Here is a 14763-nt window from a genome sequence, read left to right as displayed (position 1 = left end):
AAGGTGTTCCAAGCCCCCCGGCCTTTCCTGTCCATCCGACCGGACTTTTTCCCACTTTCGACGCAAAACCGACGTTTCTTCACAAAATCCACCTTCTAAAACGTACTTGAAACGCTTCGTAGGCGTCACGGTTTTGAAACATCTGCCTTCATTAACGGACAACGATAATTTTAAAATATTTAAATACGCCTGACCCTGTGTACGTAATTGTTGTTACATAATTGTCTTTGTGTGAGTGTGCCGTATGGCGGCGGACCAAGGTCACATTTTTAAATAATGCGTTCGCTTGTTTTTGTGTCCGTTGGACAGAATTCAAATCATTTATGTCGGGAGCGCGGACACATTTTTTTCTAAAGGCGTGCGTACACACACCGCTTGATTACGAGCACGGCTTTCGATTTCGAACTTTCTTATTGTGTTACTCTCACTCGGTTCGCTCTCACTTGGAACTTTTGTCGAGCTATTCGGTGGGTTTTTGGACGGTTTTAACGAGGTTTTCGGATCAAGGAGGAAGGAACTTGTTGAAATTAAGCGGATAATTAAACGTTGCAACTGCAGTCTTGACAAGCGTTACGTCGTCTGAGGCTTCCAGCTTGGTCTTTGTTGTTGGAGCTTTGTAATTAGCTGGAGTTTCAGGAGTTGGGATTTTGGTGGTTGCATGTAAAGTGAGTGCAACGAAAACATCAAGGAAGTCTGGAAACTAGCGGCTAAGCGCTAAATTTTATTTTCAACTTGATTTTTCTTCATCATTCGATTCTACGTTAACTTAATTTTATTCTCCATTTTAGCTCACGCTCTGGAAAACAACAAAACCTCCGATTACGCTCCTGCAGCTTTCGAACACGAACCCCATGAAAGCCCAGACCTCCATTCCCACCCCCTCCCTTCGCCCATTGATACGGGCGCCGCTCGAGCGAAATTAATTAAAAAACAAAGCCCCCTCCCCGCGCCCCGCCCCAGCGCGACATAGTAACGTAATCGCCCTCGCGACGACGGGAGTAACGCGCCCACCTCTACCGCCGACTGCAATTTTTCTTCCCCCTTTCCTCCCTTTCCGATTTTGATTTGTATGTAAACGTGATTCCGGATTATTACGGAGGATTGCCGTTGCCGCTCCTGCTGCCAGCCGCCCTTTGTTGCTCTCCGGGGCGGTTAGAGATCGGCGCGGGCCGATACGGCGGACACGTGCGTCGGAGGGGCGGCCGTGCTGCCGCTGCCGCTCTGCTCCTGGCGGCACACACCCCGTTCGATCCGGAGAGAGAGTTGTTTTTGAAACGTGACGTAGATTTGGGTTGTGGTATTAGTAGGTTGGTGGTTGTGTGGAGGGGGAATAAAGAGGAGAAAAAGGGTCAAAATTTAAAGTTTTAGATCGTTACCTTTTTTTACAACTTTTCAAGTTTGGTAAAATTTTTCTCACGATGAAATCGTCCGCATTTTAAACTCGCTTTTCCAATGTTAAAAATACGCATGCACCGGATGTTCAATTAAAAAACTCATCAAGGTGGCTTTGCTTTTTTGACAGAAGAAGACAACATACATGTGCAACACGTATATGTTTTATTAGCCCATGTTAATAAAATTCACATCTGACAGTTACTGAAATGTGTTAACTTTATCATAATAAAATAAAAAAGTGAGGTTAGGTTGTAACACTCCGCCACAGCCATCCTGATGATTTCAACTCCACACCCGATTTTTGAAGATGCATACAAAAGGAAAATTAGCATTGAAAATTGTTTTAATTTCAGCTTCTGGAACACTAATTTCTTTTAATAATTTTTATAACTTCACAGTTTGTAAATTAATATACAATTTAGAGCGTTAAAAAGTCAAAATTTTCAGTTTTTCTTTCAATTTTCGAAATTTGTTTGAAAAATTGTAAAAATTTAAATTTAGAGTAAAAAAAAGAAATATAATTCTCACATTTTAGATATAAAATTTTAGTTCTTTTATTAGGTCTAAATTTTCAAATCTCCAAAATTATTTTATGTAGGTGCATTAAGCGTCAAAAATTATCTTTCAAAATTAAATCAAATATTTTTGGAAAAAACGCTTCGGATTTTAAAGTTCTTCGAAGTCAATTTTAATTTTTTAAACGAGAAAATTTTGCATTTTCAAATTTCTTGACGTTTTATTTGTTATTAATTTAACATTTCAAATTCAAAGAAGCAGAATAAATATAAATGTACAACATATTCTGAAAATTTAAAGTTTTTTGAGGTCCCACGGCTTCAAAATTCTCATCTTTTAGTAATTCTTATCACTTCCCAATTTGTACATTACTAGGTACATTAAAGCGTTAGAAAGTTAAAATTTTCAATTTTCGAAATCGTCAAAAAAGTAAAATTAAAATAAACATTAGAAATAATTAACGCATCGTACTTATCACATTTTCGCCATTTGGACATTTTTTTATCTAAAATTTTAGGTCATTTATTAGCACGTCTAAATTTTGAAATTTCCAGATTATTTAATGTATTGTATATCAAGAATTATTTTCTAATAGTTTTCAACATTTTTCAAGTATAACATTTTAAACTTCTTCAAAAGAAAGGTTCATATTTTTTTTAAATAAACAAGTTTTTAAGAAAACAAATTCTAAAAATTTAAAATACGAATTTCAAAATTCTCTAATATCTTGTAATTCCGAATGATTGCCATAAAAAGTTAAAATTTTCAGTATTTTTTCAATTTCCGAAATTTGGTTGCAAATATTGTAAAATTTTAGTTCACTTATTACAAACTCGAAATTTTGGAACCTACAAAATTATTATATATCTGTACATCAAGAGTCAAAACCCACTGAAATCTATCATTTTTTTTCACTTCGGAATTTTAAAGTTTTTCGATCCATGTTGATTTTTTTTAAGAAAATGTTTGAAATTTTTTAACGTTCTATTTGTCAATCAAGATTTAAAATTTTAAGAAGTAGAACAAAATCGAGTGTAAAAATCCTAAAACTAAAATTTACAATACAAAAAAAAATCAAAGTACGTATTATAGATATGACATTATCGCTATAATATTTTGGACATTTTTGTACATTAAAAGCCAAGATTAATTTTTCAAGATCGATCGATTTTTTTGAGAAAAACAATTCGAAATTTTGAAGTTCTTCGAATTCAATTTTGATTTTTTTTTAAATTTTGAACCTTCAAATTTTTTGAGGTTTTGTCTGTTCGTCATTAATTTAACATTTCAATTTTAAAGAAGTAGAACAAAATCAAGTGTATAATACATTCTCGAAATTTTAAAATTTTAGGTCATTTTCAGATATAAAATTTTTGTTAAATTTTGGAATTTACAAATTTACTTTATGTATGTACATCAAGAGCCAAAAATAATTTTCCAAAATCTGTTGACATTTTTTGATAAAAACACTTCAAAATCTTGAAGTTCTTCGACTAATTTTGATTTTTTTTAAGAGAAAATGTTGCTTTTTCAAAATTTTCGATTTGTTATTAATTAAACACTTCAAAATTAAAAGTAGAACAACATCAAGTGTACAATACATTCGTAAAATTTCAAAAATTTTTGAGGTCCCAGCAATCTCAAAAATTGTTCATTTTGTAGTAATCATTATCACTTAACAATTTTTAAATTAATAGATACATCAATGCGTTACCGAGTCAAATTTTGGGTGCTATTTTAAATTTTTGAAATTTGATTAAAATATGTTGATTTGAGTAAAAATCAAAATATTACCGTATTTTCGCTAAATATTTTGAACATCTTAGCTATAAAATTTTAGTTATTTTATGAGCAGGTCTAAATTTTGGAATTTACGAAATTATTTCATGTATGTACATCAAAAACCTAAAAAATATTTTCCAAAATCTATCCACATTTTTCGAGAAAAAAAAAACTTCGAAATTTTTTGACGTTCTATTTAAGATTCATTTAAGATTTCAAGTTTTAAGAAGTAGAACAAAATCGAGTGTACAATGGGTTCTGAAAATTTAAAAAAAATTTTGGACCTACAAATTTCAAAATTCTGTCATCTTTTAGACATTCTTTACTTTTCACATTTTCTAGAATAATAAGATACATCAATACGCTACTAAGTCAACATTTTCAATGTTTTTTTCAATTTTTGAAATTTGATGATAAAATTCGTAAAACAAAAATTTACAATACCAAAAAAATTAAAGTATGTAGTATAATTATCACATTATCGCTATAATATTTTGGACCTTTTTGTACATTAAAAGCCAAGAATCATTTTTCAAAATCGATCGAAAAACACTTCGAAATCTTGAAGTTCTTCGAATTCAATTTTTATTTTGGACCTCCAAATTTTTTGACGTTTTGTATGTGTCACTTTACAATTTTTAAATTTATAGATACATCAATGCGTTACAAAGTCAAAATTCCCAGTATTTTAATCAATTTTCGAAATTTGATCGTAAAAATTCTAAAATTAAAATTTACAAGTATTTAGGATATCTTAAGATATAAAATGTTAGTTATTTTATTAGCAAGTCTAGATTTTGGTATTTACGAAATTATTTTATGTATATACAACCAAAGGCTAAAAAGTATTTTCCAAAATCAATCGACATTTTTTGAGAAAAACACTTCGAAATTTTGAAGTTCTTTGGTCGATTTTGATTTTCTTTTCAAAGCAAAAATGTTGATGTTTCAAATTTTTTGACATTGTACATATTTCCCTTTCAAACTTAAAGAAGCAATTCAAAATCGAGTGTACAATACATTCTCAAAATTTTAAAATTTTTGAGATCTTGCGAATTTCAAAATTCTCTCATCTTGTTTCGTATTTGTTTTCACAATTTTTAAATTAATTCGTTACAAAGTTAAGACCACTAAATAATTTGGAATTTTTGAAGTCCTGCGAATTTCAAAATTCTCATTTTTTAATTTTTTTAATTTTTTGAAAAATTACGCATAATTTATACACCAAAAAAATTATGTATTCTCGGTTTTTTCACCAATTTTTGTAAATTACACAACCCAAAGATATATTTTGAAAATTTATCATCAGAACTTCGAAATTCAGAAACAGAAATCAAACATCGGTCAATGCAAAACCGAATGGCCGATTTCAACCCCACATCACTCTAAAATCGTTAAATTTTTTCAAGTCGCGGTCGATTCCACTTCCACACCCCATTATCCCCATAACTACCTCCAACACCAAGATGCAAATGTACCGTGTCGCTCTAAAAAAGCGTCCGTGCACCTCCATAAATTTCATTATTTGTAATTAAAATCATAAAGGGGGAGGCCGGGGTCGTCGACCTCCCACTTTTCGTTTTAACCCACATAATGTATGTCAAAGAGGGTGTCCGACCCTTCCTCCGAAATTCCTGCTAGCAACGTGGCACCCGGCCAAATTGCCAAGAGCCGTAAAACGAAAGCATCCGTTTGATCCGGCTGATTTACGAAAAAAGCGACTAATTGCCAAACCGCGAGATTGTGTGTTCGGACTTCGGAAGTTTTAAATTTATTAGTCTTCGAAATTTTCAATTTGGAGCAAGTTGGCGAAATTGTTGCCACCGGACACGAACGGCACTGGCGACTTCATACAGGCTGTCTCAGCGGAAAGCTCTCGTACGACTTTTTGTTGCGAAGCCAAAGATTTCTAAGCGATTAATTACCAAACTCACCTAGTAAATCCGGAGATTGTACGTCGGGCTTTTCGGATTCCTCATTGTCGGCGGGTCGGATGTTGGTCGTCCTGGAAGGAAGAGAAGAGGTTAAGTAAACCGTGCGGGTATTAATAAGTGAGGTAATGGGTATCGGGTATTTATAAATCACGTGGTGTCGATGGGAACGCGATTGGAAGCGATGAACTCAGATTGGATTTTTAATAAAGTGGAAATTAAAATAGATGGGTCGTAACTGATGTTTTTATTGGTGTGGAGGCAGTTTGGGGAGTTTCGAAAAGTGATGACGGGATCGAAGTTGGCGTTGTTTTTTTCCACAATGATGTGCTAACGGCAAAAATAAAATCAAAAAGTGACATTACAATGTTTGGCGTTTTCATTGGATGGATAATCTTCAAATATAGCGAACGTGATACAGAAATGGTTAAACGATTAATCTGTTAACGCATCCACTTCCAAAAAATTTATGACGTCACTTAAAAAAATCTCTGAGGTGCCTCTATTGTAACTGCGTATAGAGGATCCAAAAAAACTGACAGATAATTCTGTCTTAAAAAATATATATAAGGCTTAACTAAAAAACTGATAAATATCTTTTTTCCCGATTTGAAGTCAAATTTTCGTTTCAAAAATTACTGATAACTTCCACAAAAGGTCAAAAAAGAATTAAAATCATTGATTGCATTCGCCAAAGATCAAAATTTATTTAAACACAAAAGCCTAAACGTAATGAATTTTGTCATGAAATAAGTTCGTTCATAAATATTAAATTAAAGGAACTATGTAATTTTTTTTTCAATGAAAACTATGAAAATAAAAAAAATTGTACACTTCAACGCTTTAATTTTGGAAAATTAAAAATTGTCGAAAAATTTTGCTTTTGAAAAGTTTGTTAAAAAATTCCCAAACAATTCTGGGATGTTCATTGCACTATTTCCGGGCGATTGTAAAAAAATGGTACGAGCTATAGAAGAAAAACAGCCGAAACTAAGGAACGACGGATTTTGAAAAAATTGGCTTTTGAAAAGTTCCTGAAAAGTTTCCCAAAAATCTGGGAAATAGATTTCGTCGTGCTAATTTCAAATTATAGCGTGTTTAAGGTCGCGGAGCACCATCTTTGATATGTTCACCTTGAAACCATTTTTTTAATCTGAAAAATTACCATATTTGAATAGAGAATATTGTAAAAATTGTAGGAGCCAAGAAGAAATGAAGGCCGAAACTAACTTATGTAGGTCAAAATCTATAACAAAATTTCAAAAATTGTCGAAAATTAGCCGCAATTTTCAGACATGAAAAGTTCTGCTTTTGAAAGAGATGAAAAAATTCTCAAAAAATTTTGGGATACAGATTTCGTCGTGCTGATTCCAAATATATCTGTAAGATCCCGGGATAACAGTTTTGAAAAATTCGGTTTCGAAACACATTTTTTGAAAAATCCTAAAAATTCTCATAATTCAATTGGCGATTCTGAAAAAATGGTAGGAGATATCGAACAAATGAAGCCGAAACCAACTTCTGGAGTTCGAAATCTAGAAGAAAATTGCTTTAGTTAAATTTCGAAAATTGGCGAAGATTGGCCGAAATTTTCATATACACAATACACTGATTATTTTTTAAAGTTACTAAAAAATTTCCAGAAAAAAAGATATAATTTCGTTGCGCTGATTTCAAAATTACAGCGTGTTTAAGGTCCCGAAGCAACATCTTTAATATGTTCACTTTGAAACCATTTTTTTTTTAATCCGAAAAATTGCCATATTTCAATTGGGAATATTGGAAAAATGGAAGGAGCTATAGAAGAAATGAAGCCCAGAACTAACTGCTGCAAGTTAAAATCTATAACAAAGTGTCAAAATTTCGAAAATTGTCGAAAATTGGCCGCAATTTTCAGACATGAAAAATTCTGCTTTTGAAAATTATCAAAAAATTCCCAAATAATTTTGGGATACAGACTACGTCATGCTGATTCCAAAAATATGTTTAAGATACCGGTTTTGAAACCCATTTTTTTGAAAAATCCTAAAAATTGTGATACTTCAATTAGCGATTCTGGAAAAATGGTAGGAGCTATTGAAGAAATTAAGCCGAAACTAACTTCTAGAGGTCGAAATCTATAAGAAAATGTCTTTGGTTAAATTTGGAAAACTGTCAAAAATTGGCCAAAATTTTCATAGACACAACATTGTAATTTTTTTTTAAGTCGCTAAGAAATTTCCAAAAAAAAAAGGATATAGATTTCATCCTGCTGATTTCAAAATTATAGCGTGTTTAACACAACATCTTTGATATGTTCACTTTAAAACCATTTTTTTTAATCCGAAAAATTGCCATATTTCAATTGGGAATATTGGAAAAATGGTGGGAGCTATAGAAGAAATGAAACTCGAAACTAACTTCTGGACGTCAAAATCTATAACAAAGTGTCAAAACTTCCAAAATTGTTGAAAATTGGCCGCAATTTTTAGACATGAAAAATTCTGCTTTAGAAAAAGATGAAAAAATTCTCAAAAAATTTTGGGATTTAGACTTCGTCGTGCGGATTCCAAAAATATCTTTAAGATCCAGGGACAACATTTTTGAAAAATTCGGTTTCCAAACCCATTTTTTTGAGAAATCATAAAAACTGTCATATTTCAATTGGCGATTCTGGAAAAATGGTAGGAACTATGGAACAATTGAGAGTGAAACCAACTTTTCGAAGTTGAAATCTGTAAGAAAATGGATTTGGTTAAATTTCGAAAATTGCCGAAAATTGGCCTAAATTTTCAGACACAACATATTGAATTATTTTTTTAAAGTTGTTAAAAAATTTCCCAAAAAAAGGATGTAGATTTCATCGTGCTGATTTCAAAATTATAGCGTGTTTAAAAGTCCCGAAACAACATATTTAATCTGTTCACCTTGAAACCATTTTTTTAATCCGAAAAATTGCCATACTTCAATCGGGAATATAGGAAAAATGGTAGGAGACATGAAGCCCGAAACTAACTTCTGTAGGACAAAATCCATAACAAAATGTCAAAATTTCGAAAATTGTCGAAAATTGGCCGCAATTTTCAGACAAAAAATTCTGCTTTTGAAAAAATTATCAAAAAATTCTCAAAAAATTTGGGGATGTAGACTTCGTTGTGCTGATTCCAAAAATATGTTCAAGATCCCGAAACAAGATTTTCGAAAAATTCGGTTTCGAAACCCATTTTTTTGAAAAATCCTAAAAATTGTCATGTTTCAATTAGCGATTCTGGAAAAATGGTAGGTGCTATCGAACAAATGAGGCCGAAAACAAATTTTGGAGGTTGAAATCTATAAGAAAATGGCTTTGGTTAGATTTCGAAAATTGCCGAAAATTGGACGAAATTTTCATAGACACAACACATTGAATTTTTTTTTAAAGTTGCTAAAAAATTTCCAAAAAAAAGATATAGATTTCGTCGTGCTGAGTTCAAAATTATAGCGTGTGTAAGGTCCCGAAGCAACATCTTTGATATGTTCACCTTGAAACCATTTTTTTAATCCGAAAAATTGCCATATTTCAACTGAAAATATTGGAAAAATAACAGGAGCTATAGAAGAAACGAAGCCCGAAATTAATTTCTGTAAGGTCAAAATCTATTAACAAAATGTCAAAATTTCGAAAATTGTCGAAAATTGGCCGAAATTTTCGGACATTAAAAATTCAGCTTTCGAAAGAGTTCTCAAAAAATTCTCAAAAAATTTTGGGATTCAAAGTTCGTCGTGCGGAATCCAAAAATGTCTTTAAGATTGCGGGACAACATTTTTGAAAAATTCGATTTCGAAACCCATTTTTTTGAAAAATCCTAAAAACTGCCATATTTCCATCGGCGATTCTGGAAAAATGGTAGGAGCATCGAACAAATGAGGCCGGAACCAACTTCTGGAGGTCGAAATCTATAACCAAATGGCTTTGGTTAAATTTCGAAATTTGCCGAAAATTGGCCTAAATTTTCATAGAAACAACATACTGAATTTTTTTTAAGTTGCTAAAAAATTAAAAAAAAAGGATATAGTTTTCGTCGTATTGATATCAAAATTATAGCGTGTTTAAGTTTCCGAGGCAACATCTTTGATATGTTCACCTTGAAACCATTTTTTTAATCCGAAAAATTGCCATATTTCAAGTGAGAATATTGGAAAAATGGTAGGAGCTATAGAAGAAATGAAGGCCGAAATTAACTTCTGTAGGTCAAAATTATAACAAAATGTCAAAATTTCGAAAATTGTCGAAAATTAGCCGCAATTTTCAGACATGAAAAATTCTGCTTTTGAAAGAGGTCAAAAAATTCTCAAAAAATTTTGGGATTCAGACTTCGTCGTGCGGATTCCAAAAATATGTTTAAGATCCCGGGACAACATTTTTGAAAACTTCGGTTTCGAAGCCCGCTTTTTTGAAAAATCCTAAAAACTGCCATATTTCAATCGGCAATTCTGGAAAAATGATAGGAGCTATCGAACAAATGAGGGCGAAACCAACCAACTTTTGAAGGTCGAAATTTATAAGAAATTGGCTTTGGTTAAATTTCGAAAATTGTCAAAAATTGGCCGAAATTTTCATAGAGACAACATATTGAAAATTTTGTTTTTGAAAAAGTTGCTAAAAAAATCTAAAAAAAAGGATATAGATTTCATCGTGCTGATTTCAATTATTTAAGGTCCTGAAGCAAAATTTTTGATATGTTCACCTTGAAACCATTTTTTTAAATCCGCAAAATTGCTATGTTTCAATTGAGAATATTGGAAAAATGGTACGAACTACAGAAGAAACGAAGCCCGAAACTAACTTGTGGAGGTCAAAATCTATAACAAAATGTCAAAATTTCGAAAATTGACATGAAAAATTTTGCTTTTCAAAGAGATCAAAAAATTCTTAACAAATTTTGGGAAACAGATTTCGTCGTGCTGATGTCAAAAATACCTTTAAGATCCTGGGACAACATTTTTGAAAAATTCGGTTTCGAAACCCATTTTTTGAAAAATCCTAAAAATCGTCATAATTCATTGGCGATTCTGAAAAAATGGTAGATTTCGACGTCCTGATTCCAAAAATGTTCATCGTGCAACATTTTCAAAATGTTCGGTTTTAAAATAAAATTTTCTAAAAATTCCAAAAATTTCGATATTTCGGCTGTCGATTCTACAAAAACTGTTGAAGTTATCAAAGAAACGATGCCGAAAGTGAGTTCCAGAGCTCGAAATCTACAAGAAAATATGTTTGGTTAAGTTTTGAAAATGGTCAAAAATGGGTCGAAATTTGAAGAGAAATTGGAAAAATTACGCTTTTAAAAAAATTGTCTAAAAATTCTCAAAAAATTCAAGGATGTAGATCTGGACGTGCTGATTTCAAACATATAGCGTGTTTATGTTCATCGCGCAACATTTTTAAAATGTTCCGTTTTGAAATCAAATTTTTCAAAAATTCCAAAACTTTCGATATTTCAACAGCCAATTCTGGAAAAACTGTTGGAGTTATGAAAGAAACGAGCTCGGAAGTGAATTCCACAACTCAAAATCTACAAAAAAATGTATTTAGTTAAGTTTCAAAAATTATCAAAAATGTGCTTCAAAAAATTAAAATTGAAAATTTTGAAAATTTCTTTTTACTAGAGTTTAAAGTAAAAAAATAAAATTTGGAGCCCTACCGACAACAACATAACCTTTCTAATTCTACTTAAACGATTAAATCCGAATGCTTCAAGGTTCATAAAAACAAGAGTCATAAAAAGTTCCCAAAATGTATATAAAAAAATCATTTACAAGTCAAAATAAAACTGTTGATTCAAAAACTGCGAAGGTCTAGCTAACTTGAAGCGAAGATCAAAAACGTAAACCCAAAAACTGTGTTCCCGAAAACAACGGACCGGAGTTTTTCAAAATCCAGCACATTTTGACTACCTAAAACATTTCAAGAATGTTTCAATGGAACCAATCCAACAAGAAACGTCTTGTGAGTTTACCTTTTGCCGTTCAAGGACATGTTTTTTCGACTTATCAAATACCTCTCCACAGATCGCAGGCCCAAAGTGTTAAAAAAAAGTGAAGGCAGGTACCATCAATTAGCATCGACGGAAATACCGAGATTTTTAGATAAACAAAATAGCAATTAAAGCAAAGCTCGCCCGAAAAACACTACTTTATGCAACCGGGAAACCCAAAATCTACCAGCTATCACTGACCAAAAGTCACAAACGGAACGAAAAATCTCCATGACAATTTTCGTTCGTTCTGCCCACCGCTAATCAGCCACCATCCAATTAATCAATTCCTCTCCCATCGACACTTCCATCACTTGACCTCGACCGGTTCAACGACTGCAAAAAAAATCCTTCCTCGAAAGATCTTTGCGCACAAATTGCGTTCGATAATTGATATCGGTGACTTGCAACTGGATTTTCGAAAGGATCCGGCAGTGTGAATGACATTTTTGGAAACCGAACTCGTCCGGTCACCGTTATCGCAGACTTTTCCCCTCTTTGCACCTCATGACATTTGCTCGGGCAATTAACACCCAATTCGCGATCCCATGAACAATCGTGCTTGGACCGAGTGTATACGGAAATGTGTCGGTAAATTATTTTTCAATGTCATCAGTGACGAAATCGGTGCTTGTATCTAGTCGCCGATTTCAAAACTTCGAAAGGTTCGTGGTTTTTCAGTTGGTTTTTCGGCGATGGTGTAACTGGGCCACACTTTTACTTGGAAATTAATTGGGAAAGGTGCGTTATCGATACCGCTATCGGTCGTCGTCCCCGCTTATCGACACCCAGGAAGGGTCTGCCGAAAATTTTGCCCACATTTACTTGACACCTGGATCTCTACCCCTTCATTTCCGACGCGAAAACCCCGAACCAACGACTGCCAAAAATTTTGCCCGAGCCCCTCCAAGGCCGAAATCCCGCACAATTCCTCGATTACGCGAAACGCGGCTGACTCATCTCAGACAGGACATCCTTTCCCAACTATCTCATCAAGAATCGCATCTACAACACAACCCGAAAGAGGTCAACGCTTACACAATGACCAAGTGTTGCAGAGAAATTAGCTCCATTTAGAGCGAGCACATTACCGGAAAATAACACGGCCTGACCTATTGCATCGGTATGTCGACTTTTTTTCCGATTCGTGAATGAAGAATGACAGTGGTTCGGTTGGGTTTCACTCCAGTAATTATCCTTGGTGGGTTATTTTTGATATGTAATTGACTAACGAAACCGATCAAGGACGCGGCGTTTTCCTCGAGCGCTCGAAAAGTTTGAGAGTGTTTGTGTTAGGAAATGGGTGAAGTACGCCTACTAAGAAACCGATAATAATGGTGGCCGTAATTTTTGTTTGCGTTTGGAGTTTTTGTGCGTTGCAAAGCGGAAACGATCAAATTGGCGGCTTAATAAGCATGCGAATTCGCAACCTGGCCAAAGGGGGACCTTGAAATTCAAAATTAGGCATGCGGTGGTTCGGTGGAGTAGGAAAATGGCATTGTGTGTTATGGACGTGACAATGGTACGCTTCCAAGACGTGATTATGGACAAGGAAAACGATTCTTTTGTTTATTAATATTTTTTTTAATTGGTGTTGCTTGACAGTTAATGTAATAGTCACTTGTTGGAATGGTGCTTATAAACCATACTTTGACGTCAAAATTTTAACCAAGGTCTGGTAATTTTCGTTTTTCCTTTTTTAGTTGCACAAAAAACATTAATTTTTAAGGATTTCCGTTAAAATAGCAAGTTTCTCAAAGCACCAATTGAAAATCCTACACTGGACATAGTTTCCGGCGATCTTGAGCCATTCTTTTAACCGACACAGGTGAAGGTATATTAAATGTGAAACGTCACGCCAGGTGGAACTTCATTAGCGTGACAGAGGGATGCATTGACGAATAAAATAAAAAGTGGAAAAAAGGTACATAATCCCAAATTGAAAATTATCGAAGATCTAAAATTTTGAAAAATCCGAAAACTAAAACAATGGTGTAGATTCAAAACCAAAATATGTTCCTTCTAATTCCTGAATGTTGAAAGCTTAAAAATTCATAAATTTGTAAAGTATAAAAAATTAAAATTAGCATCCTTCAAATAGTTCCAAAGAGTAATTTCGAGTGTTTCTAGTTTTCCGAAGTAATGATGTTCTTCAAAATAAACAATGTTTAGTACAAAACTACAATTACCGAATTTTTCACAATTTTTAAATTCACAAAATTTTAAATAATTTTTTTTTAATTTAATCATCAACTAGGACATCAGTTATTTAAGCTTTTTATGTAAGAGAAAAAGTGACAAATTATTTATAATATAGGTATAGATAGACCTCTCAAACTTAGAAAACTGCCTAGTGAATACGAAATTCGTCTTTATGTATATGTTACATAGTGAATTTTTACAAAATTTTTGTGACGTAAAATGGCATTTTAAAATTGGTCATGAGCAATAATTAATGAATGGCTCGCGGGTAATTGAAACTGTAATTTGAAAAGTTTACTTTATATCTGGAATCTAGGCAAAAAAAGGTAAAACTAACCCAATCCACCTCCATTTTTGAAATTCATTGGTTTATTTTATTTACTCTGAGATGGAAATTCAATTGTATATTGTCAACTGAACGAATCTACACTTAAAAAAATTACAAGTGACCCCGCCCACCCATCCCGTTTTCTTTTTGATCACCAATTTTATTGGAGGAAATGAGAATTTTATATACTGATAAACAATGGAATCTAGACGAAAAAATGTAAAAGAGATCCTACCCACCTCCTGTTTTGAATTTCATTAGCTTATTTTATTTACTTTGAGACGAAAATTGATCTTTATTTTGTCAAAAGCACCAACTTCAAATAAAAAAAAAAGTTATGTCCAGACTGTGAAGAGCAACTATTTTACTGTGGTCCCGTAAAAAGACCCTAGATCCGGTTCGAAGGACCAAATTTATATGGGAAGAATTAATTACTGTACTTTTTTCCGGGTCGTCGGAGGTAAACTCCATATAAAAATTGTGCAATTTGGAAGCAATTTTCCGCGCTTTTGTGATGACTGTGGCTAACGTTAGTTATTTATTTTGTGTAAGACTAATAGTGACAATATGTTATGATATATAGATAGACCTGTCAAACACAGAAACCTGCCTA

General features: G+C 33.0%; 1 long non-coding RNA gene across 1 annotated transcript in view; it reads right to left on the bottom strand.

The window, feature by feature from the left end:
- Nucleotides 1-5625: 5625 nt before the first annotated feature.
- Nucleotides 5626-14763, bottom strand: part of LOC135143755 (uncharacterized) — a 169185-nt gene continuing 160047 nt past the window's right edge. The window contains exon 2 of the long non-coding RNA XR_010282890.1: nucleotides 5626-5698. This is a non-coding gene — a long non-coding RNA (uncharacterized LOC135143755). The remainder of the gene's footprint in view (nucleotides 5699-14763) is intronic.

Source organism: Zophobas morio, unplaced genomic scaffold, assembly GCF_036711695.1.
Source record: "Zophobas morio isolate AGI-343-1 ecotype UQ-CSIRO unplaced genomic scaffold, CSIRO_AGI_Zmor_V1 ptg000075l, whole genome shotgun sequence".
NCBI lineage: Eukaryota > Metazoa > Arthropoda > Insecta > Coleoptera > Tenebrionidae > Zophobas > Zophobas morio.
Note: the sequence above shows the minus strand (reverse complement) of the source record. Positions and strands in the feature narration are given on the sequence as shown.